Source organism: Ranitomeya variabilis, chromosome 2 (genome assembly GCF_051348905.1).
Source record: "Ranitomeya variabilis isolate aRanVar5 chromosome 2, aRanVar5.hap1, whole genome shotgun sequence".
Taxonomy (NCBI): domain Eukaryota; kingdom Metazoa; phylum Chordata; class Amphibia; order Anura; family Dendrobatidae; genus Ranitomeya; species Ranitomeya variabilis.
Genome location: NC_135233.1, coordinates 1,070,545,201 through 1,070,570,590, shown reverse-complemented (window position 1 = coordinate 1,070,570,590; position 25,390 = coordinate 1,070,545,201). Strand labels below are relative to the sequence as shown.

Below are 25,390 nucleotides of genomic sequence, written 5' to 3'. Positions count from 1 at the left end.
CAGATCACACCTCATCACCTGCACGCTCGACCAGCTCCCATCCTACCTCATCCCTAACCTTTCCAGTCTTCATCCCAACCCTAACGCACCTCTTCAACCTCTCACTCACAACAGGTGTCTTCCCCTCATCGTTCAAGCATGCCAAGATTATACCTATCCTCAAAAAGCCCTCCCTCGACCCATCCTGTGTCTAGCTATCGCCCGATATCTCTTCTCCCTTATACCTCCAAATTACTGGAGCAACAAGTCCATCTTGAACTGTCCTCCCACCTCTCATCCTGCTCCCTCTTTGATCGGTTACTATCTGGCTCCCGACCCCATCACTCAACTGAAACTGCCCTAACCAAAGTCACCAATGACCTACTAACTGCCAGGAGCAAGCAACACTACTCTGTCCTCCTTCTCCTGGACCTGTCTTCTGCCTTCGACACTGTGGACAACTCCCTTCTGCTAGAGATCCTCTAATCTCTAGGCATCACAGACTTGGCCCTATTCTGGATCTCATCATATCTGACAGACCGAACATTCAGTGTCTCCCTTCCCCACACCACCTCCTCACTTTGCCCCTTGTCAGTCAGTGTTCCTCAAGGCTCTGTTCTAGGATCCCTACTCTTCTCCATCTACACCTTCGGCCTTGGACAGCTCATAGAATCCTCACCTCCTTACTTCCCAAAATCCCGCACTGTCTGTCTGCTGTTTCAGCCTTCTTTTCTGCTTGCTTTCTAAAACTGAACATGGACAAAACAGAATTCATCATCTTTCCCCCATCTCACTCTACCCCTCCACCAGACCTATCCATCAATGTCAATGGCTGCTCACTTTCCCCAATCCCACACGCCCGGTGCCTCGGGGTGATCCTCGACTCTGCCCTCTCTTTCAAGCCACATATCCAAGCCCTTACCTCCTCCTGCCATCTCAAACTCAAAAATATTTCCCATATCCGCGCATTCCTTGACCGCGACACCACAAAAAAACTAGTGCATGCCCTTATCTCCCGCCTTGACTACTGCAACCTCCTACTCTCTGGACTCCCCTTTAGCACTCTTACATCACTCCAATCCATCCTACCCTCTGCTGCCCGACTAATCTACCTGTCTCCCCGCTATTCCCCAGCCTCTCCCCTATGCCAAGCCCTTCACTGGCTTCCTATTGCCCAGAGACTCCAGTTCAAAACCCTCACAATGAAATACAAAGCCATCCACAACCTATCTCCTCCATACATCTGAGACATGTTCTCCCGGTACCGACCTACACGCAACCTCTGATCCTCTCAAGACCTCCTTCTCTACTCCCCCCTCATCTCTTCTTCCCACAACCGCATCCAAGACTTCTCCCGTGCTTCCCCCATATTCTGGAACTCTCTACCCCAACACATCAGACTCCTGCCTACCATAGAAAAATTCAAAAAGCACCTGAAGCTTCACCTCTTCCGACAAGCCTACAACCTGCAGTGATCCTCAACCTACTGAACCGCCGCACAACCAGCTCTACCCTCTCCTAGTGTATCCTCACTCATCCCCTGCAGACTGTGAGCCCTCGCAGGCAGGGTCCTCCCTCCTTATGTACCTGTGTGCCTTGTTTTTTGCTCCCGTTTAATGTACTTGTCTATATCTGCCCCGTATTCACATGTAAAGCGCCATGGAATAAATGGCGCTATAAAAATGTATAATAATAATAATTGTGGTTTAGATTCTAAAACAGTGGTATCTGTGCCTTGGTCCCCTGGCCGGTCTCGATTCTTCTAGCTCCTGTGACAATCCATGTGATTGCTGCAGTGATCACACGCTCACACAACACATCATAGCTGGTTCCAGCAAACAGAGACCGGCAAAAGACCAAGCAAAGGGAACACCGGAGGTTTGAATCGGCTACTAAAGAATCTGATTGCAGAATTTTTTTCCATTACCCATCAAGAAAGAAAATTGCTTTATGCAATAGTTAATCCCAAATCCACGCTGTAGAAATTGCTTTATGCAATAGTTAATCCCAAATCCATGCCGTAGGTCAATATCCATTTAAAAGTTTGTAGCATTTGGATGAGATTTGTTGAAATCTCATAGACTTTACAGCTGCTGTATTACCCTATGGATTTTGAGTGCACACATCCACAGAGACAATCCACTGCAAGAAAAAAGAGCAGGCGTAGGAAATCAAATTCACCAGAGCTGCTCCTCTTCATGAAGTCAATAGCTGCGGAATATATTAGCGCTATAAAAATTAAAATTATTCTTATTATAATAGCATCAAATAATAGTTTCAACTGTGTCTGCAGACACAGGAAAGGAGAGAGGAAAGAGAAAAAGGTGGAGGAGGTAAGAGGAAAAAAAGAGTAAAAAAGAAGAGAGGAGGGAAGGGAGAGTAGAACAGAGAATGGGAGGGGATTGGAGAGGAGGGGAGATTAATAAGGGAAGGGGAGAAGAGACGAAAAAAGGAGTCAAGGAGAAAAGAGTAGAGGAGAAGACAATAGAAAAGAAAAAGATAGAAAATAGAGGATAGAAGAGAATATACGAATATTTTGTGAAGGTTTGACTCACTCTGCTTCTTGCAAAGGTAGACACAGGAACGCCTCCTGAGTGAGTCACCTGCTGGTTTATTATAGCACAGCATAAACCATGGCAGGGTTTAACAAAATAAACATGGCCTTTCTGGCAAAAGGTCAAAACAAAAGATAAAGTATAGCAAAGTCCTTGTGTTGGTGGGTTTCGCCCGCAGGGGACACCAGTCTTCAGCTCTACCTGGAGACACCATGTGGAGACCTTCCTCTCCATACATACAACACAGAGAAATTAACATTTAACCCCCCAGCCACACCCTTGAGGTGGAGATATGGTGAGTAGGCATCCCGCCCATCTCTTACCAAAAACCCAGTCCCTCATCATGGCTCGTTAACAACTATGTATAGAAAATGTAGAAAAACATCAACTTATTTTGGTTTCTTGGAAGATCAGATTTTAGTGGGTTGACTTATATGTATTAATAACCGTCGTTAATATTTTAGGGGAATGTAGTATATTACTGTAAATACAGTTTCATCCTGGCAGCTGGAAGTAATCTCAGAGATTATGAAATTTATAGTATTACTATTCTGTCTTATCCAGGCCTCCGGCAACACAACTGAGCAACCACTTCTTTGACAATCATGATCTCTAATAATGGTGAAGTTCCTCTGCTGACTTCTCCCAGTCTACACAGAAAAGCTGACAAGTGAGTTGTAGACAACATCAAGCATAAAAATAAGGTGCTTGCTCCAGTATGGAGTGCAAAAACGACAATATTTCAGGATTTTTTCCACATAGATTAGAATGATAAAAAAAATAAAACCTGGTATAAATACTGTACAATATGCAATTTTCCAATAATACATTCCCTTTAACTTTATAACAGCATAAAATATTTTTGGAGGAAATATGAAAAAAAAATTGTGGAACTGAACCAACTGTAAGAAAAAAGAAAAAACGTCTTGAAGATGATTTATTTTGCATCTCCTCGGCTGGCCCAGATATTTTGATTCAGGATATAGTTCTGTTTTTTTATGTGGGTTTGATTTGGATGAAGATCAGATGCCACATTATTCTGAAATAAACTGTAACATCTTCTGACAAATATTCATATCCAAATGTCCCATGATATTACATGCTTTTCCTCAAGGAGAGGCAGCAATATTTTATCTCGATCCAACTGGAATTTGGTCGCAGATCAAACTTTTGAAATGTGTTAAAAGTCTCGTTTCTTCAATAGAAATGGTAACAGATAATTGGGTTGTGCTAGTAGCTAAGATGGAAATTCATTACAAGGATATCATATCACCAAGAAACTTCCATCTGCGAACAGGCTGGGAGCTCGGTACTTGAAACGCGGCTGAAAATGCATCCAAAGTCCATTCCATCACGTCAAGAAGATTCTGTGTCAAATCAGTACTTAATTAGATGTGTCACCAACCAGAAAGCCTTTATCGGAGGAGGCCTCGGCAAACTGATCTGATGATCTGGATTATTTTTCAATTTTGCTGAAATATTAAATTTTTCTGGCACTCTTGGGTCCAAATATCGAGAGTCCTTTCCTGCACAAGTATCGCTTACAAAAAGAGCCCCAACGTTTTCCATTGAAAAACCTGGTTGACATTCATTTTTGCCACCATTTCCAAAACCACTTCTGTACATGACATCTACTTTATTGTAATGGTTTCCAAGCGAATTCTACTCAAAAAACCTCATTAACAGACTTGGTGTGAATTTATTCGTACCTCCCATTCCATTGGCCATGATGGTGGTCCATGTCTGCGGTAAAGGAGCGAGAGAACTGCCACTTACCTGCTGTCATATGCTGTCTTTGGATTAATCGGACTGTCACGAAGTCCTCATTATGACGTGACATTCATGTGAGGTCGTGCCAAGCCGGCTATTCAAAAGAAGAGCCGGTGATGATGGCAGAGGCGAGGCGGTTCTCCAGACCTTGTGCTAGTGCCATAGGGACACTACCGTTTCTGATGGAATGGGATGTGGGCATCCCATTCCATTGGCCATGATGGTGGTCCATGTCTGCGGTAAAGGAGCGAGAGAACTGCCACTTACCTGCTGTCATATGCTGTCTTTGGATTAATCGGACTGTCACGAAGTCCTCATTATGACGTGACATTCATGTGAGGTCGTGCCAAGCCGGCTATTCAAAAGAAGCACCTTGTGCTGGTGCCATAGGGACACTACCGTTTCTGATGGAATGGGATGTGGACCTCCCATTCCATTGGCCATGATGGTGGTCCATGTCTGCGGTAAAGGAGCGAGAGAACTGCCACTTACCTGCTGTCATATGCTGTCTTTGGATTAATCGGACTGTCACGAAGTCCTCATTATGACGTGACATTCATGTGAGGTCGTGCCAAGCTGGCTATTCAAAAGAAGAGCCGGTGATGATGGCAGAGGCGAGGCGGTTCTCCAGACCTTGTGCTGGTGCCATAGGGACACTACCGTTTCTGATGGAATGGGATGTGGGCATCGATTCATGCCAACTCTACTCATTAGCTGGCCTGACACGATGTTGCATGTGTGTCCCGCCAGGCCTGCTCCACACGCGAAGACCACAGACCCACTGTCATGTCCGATGGATTTGGATGTGTAAATAAGTTTTCGCCAACTCTACAACATGAATTAAAATTTCTGCCCAAGATTTCGGCTGTGGACTTCAGAGCAAGTATACATTGGATTTTTCCAACTTGGATTCACATAGGCTAAACTTCCCGTCGTCTTTTTTTTTTTAAGGAATTTAATTAATCTAGGAGATATAGACCATACAATGCAGCTCAGTATTTTTACCTGCAGAGTTTTCCAAACCTCATAGTTTTCCATTAAGTAAATCACCAACATTTCATTTTCACTAGAGAGCAGTCTTGGTAACAGAAAAGTTGTCTTAAGAAAAAAAAAAAAATCCAAATCTGCTCCTTAATTAGGAATCCGTCGTTAGGTGTAATTAGCTGGACTAGCTGCTCCCGAGCCATTTCCCTACATGCAGTTACATAAACATGGAAGCGGAATACTCTTGAAGTGCTCCAGAACATCAGCGAGGCTCATGGTAGCTCGCCTCATTGCAGGGCAGAAATCAGATCTCAGCGCTCTCAATCTATTTATTTTTGTTCTACTCCAATGGGCACTTAGCTACCCAGGAACTGAAACCTACAGAAAGAAAAACAACATTAAGGTAAAAAATGTATCCTAAGAAAGTAATTTAAACCTGAATTAAAATTAAAACAAACTGGAAATAGTAAAATATCCAATGCCAAAAGCGAATGGCTGTAGTCTCTAAAGAAATGGGGGGGCGAAATAAAGCTCAAATTTCCTGCACAATAGTTGCACCTTGTTTGGCAGTAGAGTCACGGGAGGACAGGAATGGGTGGACATTCAGCACACGACAAATGCGTGCAGTCATCTTCGTTAGCAGTGGCCTTCAACTGTTGGCTTTCTAGCTGTTGTGAAACAATCTCAAAAGGCCTTGTCCAAAATCTTATCGCTCATCCACAGGATAAATAAAACGTTTCTGATCACAGATTGTCCTATTGCTGGGACCAGCAGTATTTTTAGGGACAGGCGATTGCTTAATTTACCTATCAATGCCAGTGGACTTGGGCTCCATGTATGCAGGGTCCGTAGAGAAGATCTCCACACCCTCACACAATCATAAACTTATCCTCCATTTTGACATAATAGAAAGAAATGTGTCCTCCTTCTGCTGCTGATGGTCCTGAGCATGTCGTTTACTATAACTCTGCACAAACCTATGTGGTCACACTGAGGACTTATAGGCTGCATGAGTATTCAGGTAGTTTGTGCTCATGCCCCTACTGTCATATCTTACTATTTTTCTGGGCACTGTTGCATTTTCATCTGTGAATCTAATGATATACAGCAGAATCCAGTGGGATAGCAGAGCCGGGTATCTTCATTTGTGAGTCTGCTAACATACCCATTATTGTTCACTGCTCGGGCTCTACTGCGTCTTCATCTGTGGGTCTGGTCAAATACCCAGCTATGCTATTCCGATGGCCTCTGCAGCATATTCATCTGAGTCTGCTGACATAATGAGCTGTGCTATTTTGCCAGGCTCTCCTGTGTTTTCATCTGTGAGTCTGCTTACATTCTCAGCACTGCTTCATCTTCATCTGTGAATCTGCAGAAATATCCGGCTCGGTTATTCTGATGGGCTTTGCAGCATCGTAATCTAGCACGGCTTCACTGCTGAACTCTGCTGAATCTTCATCTGTGAGTCACCTGACATACTCAGCTTTGTTACTCCGTTGGGTTATGATACATGACACAATCTTGCTCCTTCACTGGATCTCAGGCTTCCTTATGGTCCACTACAGGATCCAGTCCTCCAGATGCCATCCAGAGTCTTCAGCCTGCGCTATTTCTACCGATTTATTTCATAGGCTGACCTCTTATTTCTAGCTATTGCCATAAGACATTCCTGGTAAACTAACATTCCGTAACTATATAATCTGAATGAATGAAAATTTCTACCAAACACTGGCATCCTCAGCCTCTAGTCAGGCAGCTATGGCAATCTGTCGCACCACCGGTGGCTACCTTCTAGACTTTCAGTTTATATTCATCTCACCTGAACACTCCGAACGACTGAGCGTTCCCAAATCGATAAGAAACACAATTATGGTGGACACCCAATTGTAAGTTTCCGGACAAACGCTGGCCATACACACATAATAAAATACAACGACCCTCCCAGATCAGTAGGAGGAGCAGTGACAACCCATAAGCCAATGAAGGACCCATTATAAATCCTAGAAACATAATTAGGGATGTAAGTCAAACTGGATACACCAATTTGTAAAAATCAGTTTTGTGCTTCAAGACCATCATCAGCAAAAAAAAACAAAAAACAGGGACTTAGCCAGGTTAAAAAAAATTCCATTTGTAAATCTCTAATAAAACAAAAAGAGTTAAGGCATGTGAAAATAGGGAAGGAAAAAAATGGTAAGTGGGGAGGTGGGATTGTAGAATTGTCTGTTGGTCCCTCCCAACCACTTCCCTCAACTGTTTCTTGCAATTTCCTACATGATGGCAGACATGTCAAAGAGTTTATTGTTAGTGGACAGGTCAGGGCTAAGAAGGTGTTATGTCATAGAGTCTTTTAGGTCCCTTTTAGTAGGAACCCAATGAAAATTGCAATTACTTAAACAAAGGCAAATTACATATGTGAACAGGTGCCATCATTTCAGAATGAATTCCAGTTGCAGAAGATTGAGGCTCTATTAGAACCTGTCTCATTGTATTACCAGAATGTAGAGGTTCATTCTTTTCTTGTTAGCTTATATATTAGCTACAAACGGCAAAACAAAAAGAATCCAGCAAAATATAAAGTACCATAATCTAAAGCATTTTTCAGCTGAGAACCAAAGCCTTCATCAGGTTTGATGCTCTTTGATGAAGACTGGTTCAGAGTCAAAAACGCGTTAGTTTTAGCACTTTTAATTCTTTATATTGTATTGTATTATTTTGTTTTTCCTTTTTATAACTAATGAATAAGCCAACGAGAAAGGAACGAAGAACCTCATTCTTCTACTATTTCATTTTATCTGCTATATCCATGGTAGTCCAACCAAGGAAACCCAGAAAAGGAGACCGGTAGAAGCCAGCCAATACAGAATTGTGCTTTTTTGCATTGCTCATCATGCGTCTTCTCTTTTTCACGTTTTTTAAACTGGGGAGCACCTCCCTACCTCTCCTCACTTTTCAGATACAGTATCATTTTAGAATGGACTTTCTTAACCCAATGGGAACAACCAAATTCATTCAAAAAGGAGTTGACTCACAATGAAGACTCTTCGCTTTTTCAAGGTCTTGAAATCCAGAGACTTTTGTTATGAAAGTCCAAACTATGTATTTTTGTATTTTTAATCTGTTCATACGGAGAAACTGAAAAAATGCAATTTTGGTTGAAGGTCTACAATGTGTAAAGTTCAGAACTGATCTCTTCAGTCGTTACATCTACAGTCTACCTCACCACAAAGGAAAATCTTGGCATCGAGAAGGCCCATGTGATTGCTGGGCATGCTGACAAAAACAAAAGAAAAAGGACCAGCGACCTTGCTGATTTATTCACAACTCAAAAGGACAAGCAAAATACTCCCGAGAAAAAAAAAAGAAGAAGCAATAAACAAAATTGAGAGAAAAAAAAATACAAAAACAAGAGGGAGGTTTCAGCCAATATTAAACCCACAGACTAAACAGCACTAATTATAATCACAGTTCAGGCCACTATCGTGTGACTGACTGTAAAACGTCTCAAAGTGTGCCCAGATTTATTCCTGGTTTTTGAGAATCTATAGTAAATGAGTAAAGAAGAAAAAAATTTGTATGAGAATCACACGTAAAATGATAGCGTTTCCCGTCTGTGGACAATCCATACTTGCGAAAAAGCCCTTAAAGAGGACCCGTCACCAAATTTTTCATGAACTGGACACACTAAGTAATAGCAGCTCCAGAGCGGAATAAACAGTTTTACTTTTTTGCTTTGTGTTTTTTGTTTTTACTTTTGCCTCACCATTGCAGAGAAACCAAAGTATTTGGCACCAAAACAGTTAATTTCTAAGTGCAAGTGGGTGATACCAGAGAGCTTTCACTGGGAGAATGTAACTCTTCCTGTTTCTGATGCTGACTAGTCATAAACAGGCAGCAACACACTGGGGAAAGAAGAACATGCTCCCACAATAGCTTAGAACAGGCTCAGTTTGAGACAAGTATTGACAAACCGTCTGCTCTCTCCACTGCAGAGTGATGACATCTACAGCAATTAGTGTGGGGGGAGAGGCAGTGCTGCAGAGTTGAGTCTCATTACAAATACTTCTAGTAGTTATCAGGGCTGAGCACGTTCTAAGCCATTGTGTGGCCGCGTCCTTCTTTCTCCAGCGTGTTGCTGCCTGCTTATGATTGCTTAGCATCAGATACAGGAAGAAGTACACGCCTCCAGTGAAAGCTCTCTGGTAATGCCCACTTAAACTTTGAGAATATTAACTATTCAGGTGCCAAATACTTTAATCTCTAATATCTCCAAAACTAAGGGGTGAAATGTAAGAGAAAAAAATAGTATATTCTGTTCTGCAGCGCCTATTACATTGTGTATCTAGTTCAACATGAAAAATTTGGTGAAACGTCCTCTATAATCATCAGAAAATAAAAAAATAACCAAATAAAAAATACACTTGCCCTAGAATAAAATGGGTGTTTTTTCTCAAAACTGTCCAAATTGTATGATATACAGAGTAACTAAACCTCTATGCAAAAGATTATTTACTTGTTGATCAATAATTTATGATCATACATTATATGCACGTTTAGAGCAAGTGAGTTATACAACTGTATTGTTTCTGGGTTGGTCACATGTGGGTTTGTACTAATAGCACTAGTCAGTATGTACAGTGAGGAAAGTAAGTATTTAATACACTGCCAATTTTGCAAGTTTTCCTACCTACAAAGAATGGAGAGGTCTGTAATTTTTATTGTAGGTACACTTCACCTGTGAGGGAAGTCTCGGACTTCCTCTTCCTGCTCAACTCGAAAGGAGGCAGAGACAGCGAAACCAGCGCTGATTGGATGTCACATGTCACAACAACAGCACAGGTGTCGGAGTGCAGACACTTCAGAAACTGCATCAGCACGGGAGGGGAGTATAGGCTTTATTATTTTATGGGGGCCAAGAGAGGGGTATAATAAGGAGTTGTCCACTTCTTTAAGACAAGCGGAACTGTGAACATTGAGGCCATCAATAGAAATCATCCGTGAACCTCCAGCTCTCTTTTACTCTTGTTGGTGTCCTCACTCATTGTTTGAAGATGGCACACCAACCTGTGCCTGTTCCTAAGCTCCCCTAACGCTCTATGCGGGTCATTCCCCCCGCTACTGTCACGTGCCTAGTCCCCGATTGTCACCTCAATGTACCCTGACTAGCGCACTGGCGGCAAGGACACTAGCTGCACCACTGCAGATGATAAAGACACAGGGGAAGTGACAAACACGGGACAGACGAAGATAAAGGAAGAAATTCTGAACTTCAGGCTCTGCTGCTAAGCTCCAAAGCAGATGGCACCAAGAATCCAAACTCCCACAACAGCAGCAGCAACTACTCCACGGACGAGAGCTCCTCGCTCCACGCTGGTCTACATAGAATAACTATTACCGACTATCAACTGATGGGTCATGTGACTATTTAAAGGATGATAGAAGCAGTTACCAACCAACATCAGCTGACCAGCCCAAAAGAAGCAGCTAGCAAGGGACTGACATTAACTCTTGCTGGACCAAAAGGGAAAAAAAAAAAACATTTAAATTACAGCAGAACCAGGAGCTGCCACAAATCCCATAATGAATTGTGACATCTACCCGCAATCTGCAATAATAATAATTTGTGTAATAATAATATTAGCAAATTCCACCAGTTAGAAGTGTAGTATAGTTCTTCTGTTCCGCAATGTTATTTAACCCATGTATCTTATGTATCCATGGCTACAACCACTAACAACTGTCTGTCACTGTATGAGTGGTCATAACCACGGATAGCTAAGCTACTACGATGCCCTGCACATGGGGTAAGTGACATAGCTAATCAGAAGAACTATACTACATTTCTAAGTGGAAGTATTTTTTTATATTATTATTCTTACACCTACTTCACAGTTCAGTCTTTAGAGGAATCAATTCTGACAGTCTGGTTGCCATGCATTTTGCATGTTTTCTAAAATATTACAGAAATTATAGAAGCTTCCAGAGATCTGAGTTGCGAGACTAAGAAATACAGTCTTTGCGCAAAAAAAAAAAAAGGGAAAAATGAATGGAGGCTCGTTCTGCCAGACGTGCTCATTAAATTCCATGCATCTGTTTTACAGCTTCTCTGACCACCAACACAGGCAGACGGTTTCACCAATTGCTTGGAATAATGTCCATGGCAAATTCTGGGGAAAATCCCTGCTTAGTCACACTACGAGGTTAGTCATGGAAAATTAACTATCCTAATAACAGGCATGTTGTGCCGCGTGGAGACTCGACTGGCAATTATTTTACACATGCTGAACGAAATAGGAAAAAAAAGTCGTACTAAACCCCGAGGAGTATATCCATGTAGATATTGTTTCCTTCTCCTATAATAGAAGCATCATTAATGTACTAACCCTTTAATGGCTGAAGTATGTTTCCACTTCAGTAATCACTGTCATCACAACAAACTTTGCATAACTTAATAGATGCAATAATACGAACTTTGTAACACATCTTTTCAGATAACTTTGCTTCTTTCTCCACTTATGAGCCACTTCACCTATTCATGCACTCATCATTTAGACTAATAATAAGTCAAATGTGCAAGATTACAGCTGCCTATATATAGAGGGGAGGTGGAGAAAGGCAGAGTGAGACAGGCGATTTCTAGTAAGCATTATCTCTCAACTCAGAGATGGATTCACAGCTACACTGCTCAGTATTGCTGGATAATGTCTTCCATGATAATGCTGCTGCTTCTGAAAAGGTGCAACATAGTCAGGAGAGCATGAATCCCTCAAGTGTGTGTGTGTGTGTGTGTGTGTGTGTGTGTGTGTGTGTGTGTGTGTGTGTACACACACTATGTGATATATATAGCTCAGAGACAATTGAAGATGACAGATCGAGGAGGCTGCAGAGGGGAAAACTGGTAAAAAAAAAAATGTAGGATACAAGCCATTATGACCACAAATATTGTTATTCGCCACGTAAGCAAAAACCTCTAAAACACATACACTAGATTAACCCCTTCCCGACATGCGCTGTACCTATACTGCTATGCGGGAGCTGCGTTCCCACAAACCGCAGTATAGGTACAGCGCACCAATCGCGTGGCCTCACGATTGCGATCTGACACTATAAAGTGATGTTCCAGGATGAGACAATGCACAAAAAACAAATTAAAAATTAAAAAGAGTAAAAATATATATATATAAAAAAAAAAACAGATAAATAACTCTGTATGGCTAAGTAGTACTGTCCAGCCACATATGGGGTATTTCTACATTCAGCAGAAATTGTGGGACCAATTTTGGTGCCATTTTTACCACTTTCCCAGCATAAAAATATAACATTTGGGGCCAACACACAATTTTGGTGGTAAAAAGAATAAATTATTTTTCTTCACTGCCCAATGGTATAAAATTCTGTGACTCACCTGTGGTGTCAATATGATCACTGCACCTCTAGATGAATTCATTGAGAGGTTTAGTTTGTAAAATGGGGTCACATACGGGGGCATCTGCTGCTCTGGCAGCTCAGGGGCTCTGCTAATGCAACATGGCACCCTCAAACCAGTACAGCAAAATCTGCAATGTAAGGCTACTTTCACACTAGCGTCGTGCACTGCACGTCGCTATGCGTCGTTTTGCAGAAAAAACGCATCCTGCAAAAGTGCTTGCAGGATGCGTTTTTTCTCCATTGACTTGCATTAGCGACGCAGTGCGACGCATTGCCACACGTCGCAACCATCGTGCGACGGTCCGTCGCCACCCAAAAAGTTGCATGTAACGTTTTTTGGTGCGTCGTGACAGTCTTTTCCGACCGCGCATGCGCGGCCGGAACTCCGCCCCCGCCTCCCCGCACATCACAAAGGGCAGCGGATGCGTTGAAAAACAGCATCCGCTGCCTCGGTTGTGCGGTGCTTTCAACGCTAGCGTCGTTGCGTCGGCACGTCGCATTGCGACGTGCAGTGCACGACGCTAGTGTGAAAGTAGCCTTATGGTCCTTCTTCCTTTCTGAGCTTTGCACTGTGCCTGAAAAGTAGTTTTTAACCACATATGGGGTATTGGTGTACTCAGGAGAAATTGCAAAACACAAATTTGGGGGTCCATTTTCTACTGTTACCTTTATAAAAATGCAAAATTTGGAGCTAAAAAAGGTTTTTTTTTTAATTATCACGGCTCTATAAATTTCTGTGAAGCACCTGTGGGTTCAAGGTGCTCAATACTTATCTAGATAAGTTCCCTAAGGGATCTAGTTTCCAAAATGGGGTCACTTTTGGGGAGTTTCCACTATTTAGGCACATCAGGGGCTCTCTAAACGCGACATGGCGTTCCCTAATTATTCTAGTAAATTTTACATTCAAAAAGTTAAATGGCGCTCCTTCACTTCCGAGCCCTGCCGTGCGCCCAAACTGTGGTTTACCCCCACATATGGGATAATGGGATATCGGCGTGCTCAGGAGAAATTGCAATTTCCATTTCCTCCTGTTACCATTGTGAAAGAAAAAAAAAATAGGTCTAAAGGAATTTTTTTGTGAAAGAAAAGTAAATGTCTAGTTTTTCCTTCCACATTCAAAAAAATTCCTGTGAAGCACCTGAGGGGTTCATAAGCTTCTTGAATGTGGTTTTGAGCACCTTGAGGGGTGCAGTTTTTAGAATGGGGTCAATTGTGAGTATTGTCTGTCATATAGGTCCCTCAAAGTGACTTCAAATATGATGTGATCTCTAAAAAAATGGTTTTGCAAATCTTGTAAAAATGAGAAATCGCTGATCAACTTTAAACCCTTATAACTTCCTAACAAAAAAAAAATATGTTTAACCCCTTTCTGGCATTAGACGTACTATCCCGTCGAGGTGGGGTGGGCCCGTATGACCACCGACGGGATAGTACGTCATATGCTATCGTGGCCGGGTGTCAGCTGACTATCGCAGCTGACATCCGGCACTATGTGCCAGGAGCGGTCACGGACCGCCCCCGGCACATTAACCCCCGGCACACTGCGATCAAACATGATCGCAGTGTTCCGGCGATATAGGGAAGCATCGCGCAGGGAGGGGGCTCCCTGCGGGCTTCCCTGAGACCCCCGGAGCAACGCGATGTGATCGCGCTGCTCCGAGGATCTCTTACCTCCTCCTCGCTGCAGCAGGCCCGGATCCAAAATGGCCGCGGCATCCGGGTCCTGCAGGGAGGTGGCTTCACAGCGCCTGCTCAGAGCAGGCGCCGGGAAGCCTGGAGCTGTGCACGTCAGATCGCCAATTTGACAGTGCACAGCAAAGTGTCAGATCAGCGATCTTACACTATAACATGATGCCCCCCCTGGGGCAATGTTATAGTGTAAAAAAAAAATATTCACATGTGTAAACAAAATTTTTAAAAAATCCCCAAAACAATTAAGAAAAAAAAAAAAATATTGTTCCTATAAATACATTTTTTTATCTAAATAAAAAAAACAAACAATAAAAGTACACATATTTAGTATCGCCGCGTCCGTAACGACCCGACTTATACAACTGTCCCGCTAGTTAACCCCTTCAGTGAACACCGTAAAAAAAACAAAAACAACGCTTTATTATCATACCGCCAAACAAAAAGTGGAATAACACGCGATCAAAAAGATGGAGATAAATATCCATGATACCGCTGAAAACATCATCTTGTCCTGCAAAAAACGAACTGCCATACAGCGTCATCAAAGAAAAAATAAAAAAGTTATAGTCCTCAGAATAAAGCGATGCAAAAATAATTTTTTTTTCTATAAAATAGTTTTTATCGTATAAAAGCGCCAAAACATCAACAACAGGACCCCCAACGTGGTAATTTCCAAAATAATGCCTGTACCACGTGCCACGCCAAAGAGGCAACGGGAGATTAGGGAGGTTAATAAGTGGCTCAAGAATTGGTGTAGGAAGGAGGGGTTTGGGTTCCTGCAGAACTGGGCCAAATTCTCAGTTGGCTACAGGCTCTACGCTAGGGACGGGCTGCACCTCAATGGGGAAGGGGCAGCTGTGCTGGGGGAGAAAATGGTTAGAAGGTTGGAGGAGTGTTTAAACTAGGGAATGGGGGGGAGGGTATTCATTTTATAGGAGGGGAAGATAGTGCAGATAGAGACCTGGGCACAAATAAGGAAGTTGGGGGTGGCGGACGCATGGGGGGTGGGGTTAGAACAGTTAGTAATTTAAGAAAGAATAGAGGAACAGAGAGGAACATCAAGTGCATGTATACTAATGCCAGAAGCCTCGCCAACAAAATGGACGAATTAGAACTAATGTTGTTGGAGCATAATTATGACATGGTGGGGATATCTGAGACGTGGCTGGATGAGAGCCATGACTGGGCTGTTAACTTGCAGGGCTATAGCCTTTTCAGAAATGACCGTACAGATAAGCGAGGGGGAGGGGTGTGTCTGTTTGTAAAATCGACCTTAAAACCCATCCTGCGTGATAATATAGGTGAATCTAATGAAAATGTAGAGTCCCTGTGGGTGGAGATAAGGGGAGGGGGAAAAAATAATAAATTACTGATAGGGATTTGTTATAAATCTCCAAAAATAATGGAAGCAGTGGAGAATATCCTCGTAAAGCAAATAGATGAAGCTGCGACTCAAGGAGAAGTCATTATTATGGGGGACTTCAACTACCCTGAAATAGATTGGGGAACAGAAACCTGCAGTTCCAGCAAAGGTAATCGGTTTTTGACAACTATGAGAGATAATTACCTTTCACAACTGGTTCAGGACCCAACAAGGAGGGGGGCACTGCTAGACCTAATATTAACCAACAGGCCAGACCGCATAGCAAATATAAGGGTTGGAGGTCACTTGGGGAATAGTAACCACAAAATAATAAGTTTTCGTGTATCCTTTAATAAGATGTGTAGTAGAGGGGTGACAAGGACTCTAAACTTCAGGAGGGCAAATTTCCAACGGATGAGAGATGATCTTGGTGCAATCAACTGGGACGATATCCTGAGACATAAAAGTACACAAAGAAAATGGGAGACGTTTATTAGCATCCTGGATAGGACCTGTGCACAGTATATACCGTATGGGAATAAACATACTAGAAATAGGAGGAAACCAATATGGCTAAATAGAGCTGTAAGGGGCGCAATAAGTGACAAAAAGAAAGCATTTAGAGAATTAAAGGAAGTAGGTAGTGAGGAGGCATTAAATAAATACAGAAAATTAAATACATTCTGTATAAAGCAAATCAAGGTAGCAAAGATTGAGACAGAGAGACTCATTGCCAGAGAGAGCAAAAATAACCCCAAAATATTCTTTAACTACATATATAGTAAGAAACTAAAAAATGACAGTGTTGGCCCCCTTAAAAATAGTCTGGGTGAAATGGTGGATGAGGATGAGGAAAAAGCCAATATGCTAAATGACTTTTTTTCATCAGTATTTACACAAGAAAATCCCATGGCAGACAATATGATCAGTGATAAAAAGTCCCAATTAAATGTCACCTGCTTAACCCAGCAGGAAGTACGGCGGCGTCTAAAAATCACAAAAATTAACAAATCTCCGGGCCCGGATGGGATACACCCCCGAGTACTGCAGGAATTAAGTACAGTCATTGATAGACCATTATTTTTAATCTTTAAAGACTCCATAATAACAGGGTCTGTACCACAGGACTGGCGTATAGCAAATGTGGTGCCAATATTCAAAAAGGGGATAAAAACTGAACTCGGAAAATATAGGCCAGTAAGTTTAACCTCTACTGTGGGTAAAATCCTGGAGGGCATTCTAAGGGATGCTATAGGGAGTATCTGAAGAGGAATAACCTCATGACCCAGTATCAGCACGGGTTTACTAGGGACCGTTCATGTCAGACTAATTTGATCAGCTTCTATGAAGAGGTAAGCTCCAGACTGGACCAAGGGAACCCAGTGGATGTAGTGTATATGGACTTTTCAAAAGCTTTTGAAACGGTGCCACACAAAAGGTTGATACATAAAATGAGAATAATGGGGATAGAGGAAAATATGTGCAAGTGGGTTGAGAGCTGGCTCAGGGATAGGAAACAAAGGGTGGTTATTAATGGAGCACACTCAGACTGGGTCACGGTTAGTAGTGGGGTACCACAGGGGTCAGTATTGGGCCCTCTTCTTTTTAACATATTTATTAATGACCTTGTAGGGGGCATTCAGAGTAGAATTTCAATATTTGCAGATGACACTAAACTATGCAGGGTAATCAATACAGGGGAGGACAATTTTATATTACAGGATGATTAATGTAAACTAGAAGCTTGGGCTGATAAATGGCAAATGAGCTTTAATGGGGATAAATGTAAGGTCATGCACTTGGGTAGAAGTAATAAGATGTATAACTATGTGCTTAATTCTAAAACTCTGGGCAAAACCATCAATGAAAAAGACCTGGGAATATGGGTGGACGACAAACTCACATTTAGTGGCCAGTGTCAGGCAGCTGCCACAAAGGCAAATAAAATAATGGGATGCATTAAAAGAGGCATAGATGCTCATGAGGAGAACATAATTTTACCTCTATACAAGTCACTAGTGCGACCACACTTAGAATACTGTGCACAGTTCTGGTCTCCGGTGTATAAGAAAGACATAGCTGAACTGGAGCGGGTGCAGAGAAGAGCGACCAAGGTTATTAGAGGACTGGGGGGTCTGCAATACCAAGATAGGTTATTACACTTGGGGCTATTTAGTTTGGAAAAACGAAGACTAAGGGGTGATCTTATGTTAATGTATAAATATATGAGGGGACAGTACAAAGACCTTTCTGATGATCTTTTTAATCATAGACCGGTGACAGGGACAAGGGGGCATCCTCTACGTCTGGAGGAAAAAAGGTTTAAGCATAATAACAGACACGGATTCTTTACTGTAAGAGCAGTGAGGCTATGGAACTCTCTGCCGTATGATGTTGTAATGAGTGACTCATTGCTTCAATTTAAGAGGGGACTGGATACCTTTCTGGAAAAGTATAATGTTACAGGGTATATATATTAGATTCATTGATAAGGCGTTGATCCAGGGAACTAGTCTTATTGCCGTATGTGGGGTCGGGAAGGAATTTTTTTCCCCATGGTGGAGCTTACTCTTACCACATGGGGTTTTTTTTTGCCTTCCCCTGGATCAACATGTTAGGGCATGTTAGGTTAGGCTATGGGTTGAACTAGATGGACTTAAAGTCTTCCTTCAACCTTAATAACTATGTAACATAAAATGATATAAATGAGGTATCGCTGTAATCGTACTGACCCGAAGAATAAAACTGCTTTATCCATTTTACCATACGCGGAATGGTATAAACGCCTCCCCCAAAAGAAATTCATGAATAGCTGGTTTTTAGTCATTCTGCCTCACAAAAATCAGAATAAAAAGTGATCAAAAAAAGTCACGTGCCTGAAAATGTTACCAATAAAAAAGTCAACTCGTCCCGCAAAAAACAAGACCTCATATGACTCTGTGGACCAAAATATGGAAAAATTATAGCTCTCAAAATGTGGTAACGCAAAAAATATTTTTTGCAATAAAAAGCGTCTTTCAGTTTGTGACGGCTGCCAATCATAAAAATCCGCTAAAAAACCCGCTATAAAAGTAAATAAAACCCCCCTTCATCACCCCCTTAGTTAGGGAAAAATAAAAAAATTAAAAAATGTATTTATTTCCATTTTCCCATTAGGGTTAGGGCTAGGGTTAGGGCTGGGGCTAAAGTTAGGGTTTGGATTACATTTACGGTTGGGAATAGGGTTGGGATTAGGGTTAGGAGTGTGTCAGGGTTAGGGGTGTGTCTGGGTTAGAGGTGTGGTTAGGGTTACCATTGGGATTAGGGTTAGGGATGTGTTTGGATTTGGGTTTCAGTTATAATTGGGGGGTTTCCACTGTTTAGGCACATCAGGGGCTCTCCAAACGCGACATGGCGTAGTAAAAGTAAAACAGTGCTCCTTCCCTTCCGAGCTCTCCCGTGCGCCCAAACAGGAGTTTACCCCAACATATGGGGTATCAGCGTACTCAGGACACATTGGACAACAACTTTTGGGGTCTAATTTCAACTGTTACCCTTGGAAAAATACAAAACCGGGGGCTAAAAATAATTTTTGTGGAAAAAAAAGGATTTTTTATTTTCACGGCTCTGCGTTATAAACTGTAGTGAAACACTTGTGGGTTCAAAGTTCTCACATCTAGATAAGTTCCCTGGGGGGTCTAGTTTCCAATGTGGGGTCACTTGTGGGGGGGTTTCTACTGTTTAGGTACATTAGGGGCTCAGCAAACACAATGTGACGCCTGCAGACCAATCCATCTGTCTGCATTTCAAATGATGCTCCTTCCCTTCCGAGCTCTGCCATGTGCTCAAACGGTGGTTCCCCCCCACATATGGGGTATCTGCGTACTCAGGACAAATTGGACAACAACTTTTGGGGTCTAATTTCAACTGTTACCCTTGAGAAAATACAAAACTGGGGGCTAAAAAATAATTTTTGTGGAAAAAAAATAATTTTTATTTTCACGGCTCTGCGTTATAAACTGTAGTGAAACACTTGGGGGTTCAAAGCTCTCACCACACATCTAGATATGTTCCTTAGGGGGTCTACTTTCCAAAATCGTGTCATTTGTGGGGGGTTTCAATGTTTAGGCACATCAGGGGCTCTCCAAACGTAACATGGCGTGCCATCTCAATTCCTGTCAATTTTGCATTGAAAAGTCAAATGGGGCTCCTTCACTTCCGAGCTCTGCCATGCGCCCAAACAGTGGTTTACCCCTACATATGGGGTATCAGCGTACTCAGGACAAATTGTACAACAAATTTTGGTGTCCATTTTCTCCTGTTACCCTTTGTAAAATAAAACAAATTGGAGCTGAAGTTAATTTTTTGTGAAAAAAAGTTAAATGTTCATTTTTATTTAAACATTCCAAAAATTCCTGTGAAACACATGAAGGATTAATAAACGTCTTGAATGTGGTTTTGAGCACCTTGAGGGGTGCAGTTTTTAGAATGGTGTCACACTTGGTTATTTTCTATCATATAGACCCCTCAAAATGACTTCAAATGAGATGTGGTCCCTAAAAAAAATGGTGTTGTAAAAATGAGAAATTGCTTTTAACCCTTATAACTTCCCAAAAAAAAAAAATTTGGTTCCAAAATTGTGCTGATGTAAAGTAGACATGTGGGAAATGTTACTTATTAAGTATTTTGTGTGACATATCTCTGTGATTTAATTGCATAAAAATTCAAAGTTGGAAGATTGCAAAATTTTCAGAATTTTCGCCAAATTTCCTTTTTTTACACAAATAAACGCAGGGAATATCAAAGAAATGTTACCACTATCATGAAGTACAATATGTCATGAGAAAACAATGTCAGAATCACCAAGATCCCTTGAAGCGTTCCAGAGTTATAACCTCATAAAGGGACAGTGGTCAGAATTGTAAAAATTGGCCGGGTCAGGAAGGTGAATACAGTCTACAAAATTTTGTGAATGTTTTTAAGCTATATTTTATTTTTTTAACAAACGTTTTAATTGTTTTTGTTGTACTTATTCAATCATTGCCATTTTAAAGTGGCGATTGGGAGTTGCACCACCTGTCAGCAGCGATTCCCATGGGTGTCAACTGTCTTGACGGTTTTGTGACCGATCGGGGCCGATTACTCCCTTAAATACGCTGTCAATCGCTATAGCCATAAGTTGTTAAAAGAGGGGTCGCAAGACCCCTTTAGTAATCACCGGACCCCCAAGATGAGAATCGTTGGTCCCAATGGTTACCATGGTACGCTGAGGTTATGTGATGACCCCAGGGTACGGTGGCCTGTGAGATCCAGCTATCAGGCCGAGTCTCAAAGGCACAGTCAGTGACTCACTGACTGCTCTCATGCACTGCTGTACATGAGTACATGAGTATGTGAGGTAGCTATGGGTTTAAAATACTCATTACACCCCTAGATTAATTCCTTGAGGGGTCTAGTTTCCAAAATGGGGTCACTTGTGGGGGGTTTCTGATGTTTTCACGTCAGGGGCTTTCCAAATGCGACATTGCATTCACAATCTATCCCAGGCAAATAGCGTTCTTTCCTTTCCTAGCTCTGTCATGCGCTCAAGCTGAAATTTTTGACAACATATGGGGTAGAGTCGCCTTCAGAAGAAAATGCGGAAGAAATTATGGAATCTGTTTTCTCCTATTATCCATTGTCAAAAATGCAAATTTGGGGCTAAAACAAAATTTTCGTGGGAAAAAAATGAAAATTTTCAATATGACGACCTAATTTTATCAAATTCTGTATAGTACCTATGAGTTAAAAATAGTCACTACACTCTTGGATATAATCCTTGACGGGTCTAATTTCCAAAATGGGGTCACTTATGTTTTTTCAACTGTTTAGGCACATCTGGGGCTCTCCAAACGCGATGTGACACCCGTAGACCATTCCATCAAAGTCTGCATTCCAAAACGTCAGTCCTTCCTTTCCAAACCCTGCTGTGTGCCCAAACAGTGTTTTTTCTCTAAAATTCGGGGTATCAGCATACTCAGGAGAAATTGCACAACACATTTTTGGTTCCATTTTCTCCTTTTTCCTTGTGGAAATTAAATTTGGGACTAAAAATACATTTTTATGGGAAAAATTAGATTTTTACCGCTCTACGTTACAAACTACTGTGAAGCACCTGGGGGTCCAGGTGCTCAAGACACATCAAGATAAGTTCTTTGAGGTGGTCTAGTTTCCAAAAGTGGGTCATTTGTAGGGGTTTCCTCTGTTTAGATACATCAGGGGCTCTCTAAACGCGACATGACGTAAGCTTTCAATTCTAGCCATTTTTGTGTTCAAAAAGTGAAATGGTGCTCCTTCCCTTCAGAGACCTGCCGTGCATCCAAACAGTGGATTTACCCCACATATGGGGTATCGGCGTACTCAAGAGAAATTGCACAAAAAGTTTTAGGGTCCATTTTCTCCTGTTATCATTGTGAAAATAACAAATTTGGAGCTAAAGTTAAATTTTTGAGAAAAAAGTTACATGTTCACTTTTTCTTTCCACATTGCTTTAGTTCCTGTGAAGCACCGAAAGGGTTAATAAACTTCTTGAATGCTGTTTTGAGCACAGTCAGGGGTGCAGTTTGTAAACTGGTGTCAACTTGGGGTATTTTACATCATATAGGCCCCCCCAAATTCAGTTCAAATGTGATGTGGTCCCTAAAAAGTGGTTTTGGAAATTTTGTTGGAAAAATTAGAAATTGACGATCAACTTTTAACCCTTCTAACTTCTTTAAAAAAAAGTTTAAAAAGTGATTCCAATGTAAAGTAGACATATGGAAAATGTTATTTAATAACTATTTTGTGTCACAGAACTTTCTGATTTAAGGGCATCAGAATTCAAACTTTGAAAAATGCTAAATTTTAAAAATCTTCAATATTTTCACCAATAAGCGCAAGTCATATCGAACAAATGTTACCATTAATAAGAAGAACAATATGTCACAAAATAAGATTCTCAGAATCAGTGGGATCCATTGAAATGTTCCAGAGATATTATCACATAGATTGACACTGTCCAGATTTTAAAAATTTTGCCTGGTCAGGAAGGTCAAAATTGGCTTGGTCACTAAGTGGTTAAAAATCCAAATTAGAAAGACCTGGGATACAACCATAATTTTTTATTTCTTTGCAGAAAATTTCCCCAGTCTTGGTGACACTTTGTTACCGAGCCAAAATCATTTCGAAAAGGCATCTACATTCCGAGAACTCGCGCCGAACAATATATTACAAAGTTCTAAGAGTACAAATGTCTTTTTGTTTCTATAGAGCAATCTTTCACAGTTTATAAATCTCCAAATGAAATCCAAGCCCTGAAATAATGAGACGTTTTCCCTCCCGAGATCCTCGGCAGTCCGCTTATATTTTAGATGTCGCACGAGTTAAGATTTAAGAGCATTTCAGCAAATCCAAGATGGTTTTTGTTTGATTTATATTGCTAATGACACATTATGGATTATTTCTCTAATAGCATAAAACCTAAATGTATGGAATTTCTAAACTTCGAGGAGAAGCAAGAAAGAAAGGAAAAAAAAAAAAAAAGTGCAGCCCCCGGGGGTACAGACTATTTACTATTATATGTCTGATATACAACGTGTTGCCACACTGATTACTATGTAATGTTGGATCGCAACCCAACTATGCTCAATCAGCCATGTTTAGCAGTTGGCACGTATCGCCGAAAAGGATGTTATAAGCTACCAGGCTTCATGCTGAACATCCATTCATCAGCGAAGTGGTTTAACAAGAAAAGCATCAAAGCCCTACAGCCCTCCTCATCAGTGCCGCACATGAATAAAGACCCTATAAAAATCAGATGTGGAGACCAAACCCCTGTAATAAGTGTAGGCTAGAAGATTTAAGTACAAGATTCCAGACCCTACTTTGTACAAGTTATTCTCGTATCGTATGTCTGTAGCAAAAAATAAAAGAAACGAAAAATATGAATATGGATACGTTTTATACCGAAAATAAAATAGAATTTTAACATTCCGGACAAATTCTGAGAATTCTCGACAAGCTTACATGCGTAGTCTATTCCTTAGGGTAGGACGTCAGACAGCAACTGGAGCAACGTGGCGTTTCAAGAAGTACATGAGATGGCACCAACCATAATGAGGCTGAAGGGCTGGCCACTCAAGAGCGACCGGCAAAGATGGGCCCGGACACAGCCACATGCAAATGGACATCTCTAAGTCAAGCTCAGCAGTCTATTAAGGCCGGGGTCACACTTGCGAGTGTGATGCGAGAAACTCGCGCAAGTCTCTCGCATCAATACCCGGCACTCGGGATCGGAGCGCATGGCTACATGCAGCCGCACGCTCCGGTCCAGAGTGCCGGTGGCAGTTGTGCGAGTTTCTCGCATCACACTCGCAAGTGTGACCCCGGCCTAATTATGTACATAGATGATCCCCACTTACTAAACATTGATGTCCTAATAATTACTAGCGGTGGAGAACAGGATGTAAAGTAGAATAAAAAATAAGAATATTTTTGAAATTTTTATTTTTGCATTATTTTTTTTAATCAGATAATTTTTATTGATCAATAGGGATAATACATGGAAATTGCATTACTGTAAACAGTAAACATATATTATAACTTTTTTAGAAAACATTTTAGCCCCGAACCGAACTCCCACCCATAGCTCCCCCCACCCTTTAGAGACCTGACGAGAGCCGCCCCAGTTTGCTACATCATCCATAGATAAAAAAGAGAAGAGGAGGAAGATAGCATATCGATAACACTCCCGAGAGAGCCAGAGACCAAGCACAGGAACAAGGCCACTTAAATCAAGCTGACTCAAGCCAAGGATTCCATAGCCGGTGGAAGAGGTCCATCTTGTTTCTCTTACAATAAATACTCTTCTCCAAAGCAACAATATAATCCACTTGCGTCATGAAGTCTCTTCTTGTTGGTGGCTCTTCCCTAATCCAGAAACTGGCGATCAGTTTACGCGCAATAAACAGTAGTCTAGCAATAACCAATTTATACAAATTGTCAGTTACAATCTCTTCTACGTACCCTAGAATACATACCAAGGGATCTCGCGGTATAGAGCAATTATATGTCAGTCCCACCTTGCTCAGCACCACAATCCAAAAGGAGGACAGCCTGGGACATTGCCCCATCATATGGAGGATACCCGCCTCGGACTGCGAGCACCTAGGGCATTCTGAATGAGGTCTCAGACCAGCCTTGAATAACATGTCCGGAGTTTTGTAAGCCCTATGGATAACAAATAGTTGTGACAACCTCCCAGGCTCATTCATCGAGATTTTGGGCACGTATTCCAATATTGAATCCCAACGATCATTGTCGATCACCCCCAGGTCTTTTTCCCACTTCGCTCTGGCTCTAATAGGGTGCCCCTCTAAGAAAGAGAATAAAAGGAACTTATATATTCCTGAGATCGCTCCCTTCGTGCCTCCCCCCGTAAGGATAAAATCCAGCATGAGGTCAACCTGAATCTCCACAGGCCCCGTCCTACACTGTGCCCGAAACGCATGAGAGATGCGGCTATATTGATACGCCTCAGAGTTTGGCAGTAAAAATTCTTCCTGCAGTTCCTCGAACTTCTTAATTCTGCCCCGATGTAGTATTTGTCCCATCCGAGAAATGC

General features: G+C 41.7%; 1 protein-coding gene across 2 annotated transcripts in view; it reads right to left on the bottom strand.

Annotated features, from left to right (window-relative positions):
* Positions 1–25,390, bottom strand: part of SUPT3H (SPT3 homolog, SAGA and STAGA complex component) — a 576,749-nt gene that overhangs the window by 121,009 nt on the left and 430,350 nt on the right. The window lies entirely within an intron of this gene.